The sequence below is a fragment of the Aethalodelphis obliquidens genome, unplaced genomic scaffold (genome assembly GCF_003676395.1).
Source record: "Aethalodelphis obliquidens isolate GAN/ISIS:26980383/991018 unplaced genomic scaffold, ASM367639v1 scaffold2047, whole genome shotgun sequence".
Classification (NCBI taxonomy): Eukaryota; Metazoa; Chordata; class Mammalia; order Artiodactyla; family Delphinidae; genus Aethalodelphis; species Aethalodelphis obliquidens.
In genome coordinates this window covers 1-4337 of record NW_020839954.1, presented here as the reverse complement: position 1 = coordinate 4337, position 4337 = coordinate 1, and the positions used below count along the sequence as shown (strand labels likewise).

At 41.8% G+C, this 4337-nt stretch overlaps 1 pseudogene; it reads left to right on the top strand.

Annotated features, from left to right (window-relative positions):
- The first annotated feature begins 1051 nt into the window (after positions 1–1051).
- LOC113617147 (uncharacterized) lies at positions 1052–1157 on the top strand (annotated as a pseudogene).
- The last annotated feature ends 3180 nt before the right edge of the window (positions 1158–4337 follow it).

Below are 4337 nucleotides of genomic sequence, written 5' to 3'. Positions count from 1 at the left end.
GAGTTCCTGCCCCCAAAGAAACGCCATCACGAGCTCATATAGCTCCATCCGAGGTTTCCCGCCAGTGAAGAGAAGGAGGGGTCCCGCCATACCGCAAGGGCTGCCCCAGAAGTCTGCAAAGAAAGGGAGCAAGGAGGGTCCTCCATCGCTCTCTGCAGCTCCGGTGGTTTCCCAGAGGAAAAACCAGCCTGATAAAGATGCAGAGACAAGAGGGCAGAAAGGGCCCTGGAGGAAGGGCTCCTGCACATCTGACAGTCCCAGGCCCCGAAAACGCAGGATTCCTCTGCTGCCGCACCGGCAAGGGGAGCCTCTGAGGCTGCCCCCAGGCCCTGAGCTGGGTTTCCCTGTCGCCACTGAAGACCTAGACTCCGAGAAGGAAGCAGCGTTCCAGCGCATCAACAGTGCGCTGCGGGGTGAGACCTAGGCCACTGGGGGCCTGGGCGCCATGCAGCCTTCCTGTCCCTTTCTGCTGCCTGCTGCAGGGGCTGCTTCTCCGCAGAAAATGTTTCATAGTTATTTCTATTTTAATATGATCATGGTACATTAGAATGTATTAGTGCTTCCCTGTGAACACTAAGGTCACTTGACTTGTAATTTTCTATATTGTTCTATATTTTTGTGACTAAAGGCATTACTTGGGGGAATTAAAAGAATATCTTGAAGCGATTTTGGCTTTTGATCTGCCACTAATTCCTATTTAACCTTAATTCAGGGGTCGGATTCTTTGACCCAAGGAAACAGAATAGTATAAAAAGAAAGAATGTGAGTGTCAGATGGTGGCAGTGATTAAGTATAGCAAGAGACGCCTTTGCAAAAGTTACTGTTGGTCCCAGAAGACTCTCACTTAGCTGTGTGACCCTGGGCAAGTCACTTCACCTAAATCTCTGAATTATAGGGCTGTGCTGATGATTTAAAAGTGACTGAGCACGGTGGACACTCGGAAATCCTGGGTTCTCAATAAAGCCACTGCCCTGCTCTTTGGTCCTTTGGAATTACTAGATTAGTAAAATTTATACTTGACAGTAATTTTAGCTTAAAGTTTATTTTGTCTATTTCATCTCAGCCTTTTGGCTAAGATCAAGTGTAGTATCTGTTCTTGTCAATTTAAATAGCAAGAGAAAAGAAAGGAAAATAACGGGCATGCCCCCACACTCTTCAGACAATAGGAGCCTCTTAACCTGTTCCTTTGTCCAGAGACACAGGCCATTTCTCAGTGAAGGCCTCTGCCATCACTGAGGTTGCAGGGGAGATGTGGTAACTGGGGAGAAAAAGACCAATGGGGATGACCCCCTCACTCCTCAACATCCAAGCCCCCCCACTTTCTCACTTGTCTGGCTAGAAATAAAAGGTTGATCCCATGGTTTTAACTTTCAGCTGTTGCTGGACTTTGCGTGCCTTGCGTAAACTGGGAGACAGAGGCAGGAAACAACCCCACCATATTCACCCTGTTATGGGCTGTTATTCAACTTTGGACTTCCAGGCCCCATCTGCCTGTTAGCGTTCACTTCTTAGAGTTTCAAGTGCATGCTGTTTGTCCTCTATCTTGCCCCATGCGGCTCTCAAGCCCTCGTAATATGACCACATTTCTCGTGCCACATGTAAAAATTCTAACACTTTGCAGATACTGAATTAAAAATCTATTATTTACATTGACTTCACCATTTTCATTTTCCTGGTGTGTTCAGTAGAAAATTCAAAATTACATATGTGCCTGGCATTATGTATTTTTTGGTGAGCAGTGATCCAGAGGATGGAAATGTATGCCTCCTTCGACTCCTTAAACTTAACCTCACTCTGGGGCAATGTCCCAGCCAGGCAGAAACTGCAGTGTGTCTTGGAGAAGGTCTTTTGCATTGAGATAGTAGGATGCTCTTTTAGCTTCAAGAACTTGGATGTTGTTGAGTTTAACCTGGTATAAATTCAAATTAGAGTGTTTTAATTTTAGGATATTAAAGGTAATCCCCATGGTAAACACAAAGAAAATAGCTATAGAATAGTCCCAAAAGGAAGTGAGAAAGTAATTTAAATATTTTATTGTAAGAAATCAGCTAAACACACACAACGAAAGATAGGAATTCAGGAAATGAGGGGCAAAAAAGCTTTGGGCAGATGGAAAAGAAACAGCACAATAGCAGAAATAAGTCTTTTTTTTGTCAGCAGTTACTTTAAATATAAATGGATTAAACTCTCCAATCAAAATACAGAGATTGGCAGAATAGGTAAAAACATATGATCCAACTATATGCTGTCTACAAGAGACTTAATTGACATCAAAAGACTCAAGCAGGTTGAAAGTTAAAGGATAGAAAAAGGAATTCCAACCTCAGTGAGAAAACTCAAATAGTAACCAAAAGAGAGCAGGAGTGTCTATACCAATATCAGACAAAATAGACTTTGAATTTAAAATGGATGAAAGAGTTAAATATAAGAGTTAAACTATACAAAGTTCTGAAGAAAAAAAGAGGCAAATCTTCATAGTCTTGGATTTGGCAATGAACTCTTAAATATGATAGCAAAAGCACAGGCAACAAAAGGAAAAAGAAATTGGACTTTATCAAAATTAAAATCCTTTGTGTTTCAAAGAACACCATCAAGAAAGACATAATACAACCTTCAGAATGAAGGAAAATGTTTGCAAGTCATATATCTGATAAAGCCTAGTATTCAGAATATGTAAAGAACACTGGCAACTCAATAAAATGTCAAATAACCATATTTTAAGAATGAGAAAAAGAATCTGCATAGATACTGCTCCAAAGAAGAGACACAATATGCCAATAAGCACATGAAAACATGTCCAAAATTATTAGTCAAAATTATGCAAACTGAAACCACAGTGAGATACCACTTCATACCCACTATTGTGCCATATAATTTTTTTAAAAACAAGGGTTGGCAATGATGTGGGGAAATTGGCACTTTCAAGCATCGCTGGTGCAAATATGAAAAAGAAAATAGTTTGGCCGTTCCTCAAAAAGTTCAACACAGAGATACAGTATGGCCCAGGAACTCCACTCCCAGGTATATGTCCAGGAGAAATAAAAAACATGTTCACACAAAAACTTGTACATGAGTGTTACATTGTCGTATCATTATTCATAATAGTCAAAAAGTGGAAACAACCCAACTATTCACCAACTGAGGAATGGAAAAATAAAATGTGTTATATCCATACAATGAATATTATTCAGCCATTAAAAGGGTGAAGGACAGATACATGCTACAACCTGGATGCACCTTGAATACATTTTGCTTACTGCAAAAGTCAGACACAGAAGTCCGCACATTGTGTGGTTCTTTTCATATGAAATGTCCAGCATAGGAAAATCAATAGAGACAGAAAGACCCAAGGCTGGGGTGAAAGGGGAGGAAAGAATGAGAATGACTGATACTAGGTATGAGGTTTCTCTTGGGGATGATGAAAATGTACTGGAATTAGAGATGTTGATTGCAAAACCTGAGTACACTAAAAGCAGCCGAATCACACAGTTAATAAAAAATGTGGGGCTTCCCTGGTGGTGCAGTGGTTGAGAGTCTGCCTGCCGGTGCAGGGGACGCGGGTTCATACCCTGGTCCGGGAAGATCTCACATGTCGCGTAAGCGGCTGGGCCCATGGGCCATGGCCACTGAGCCTGCGCGTCCGGAGCCTGTGCTCCGCAACGGGAGAGGCCACAGCAGTGAGAGGCCCGTGTACTGCCAAAAAAATATATATATATGAATTGATGGAATATGGATTATATCTCAATCAAAAGATAATATGACAACATTTTTATAGTCATTACTCTTGATCAGTTTCAGGATGGAATTCCCACAGTGACTTCAATGGAGTGGCTTGTATGGGATGATATTTGAGGCTCAACCCTTTGGGACTAGATGTTCATTTTGAGCTGTTGAATGACGGTGAGGGCCAGCCAGTATATTTTCTTCACGGAGGATCAATCCCCATATGTATCCTTGGTTTGAATCTTTGTCTTTTTCTCTTCATATTCCTGAAATAAGTTCCTAGGAAATACATTCACAATAGTGAGAGGTGTTCACATCTTCCTGGCAAAAGTCTTAACTTATTCACAGGTGAAACTTCAGATCTCCTTATTACTAGCTGCCCGGGGAGTCCCCTGAATCAAAGTAGGGCTTATGAAGATGGACCTTGCATTTTAGCGTGCACTTAAAATACCCAACAGGCTGATCACATGGGGAAAATAACTTTATTTACAGGAGACAAGTACAAAGTCAGCACAACACAAAGAGGGAGAGTATGGGTGCTGGTTCCTGATGGCCTGAAATCAAATCCTATTTGAACGCCACGTGTACCTGGGAAGGTTAGTAACTTAGCCCTT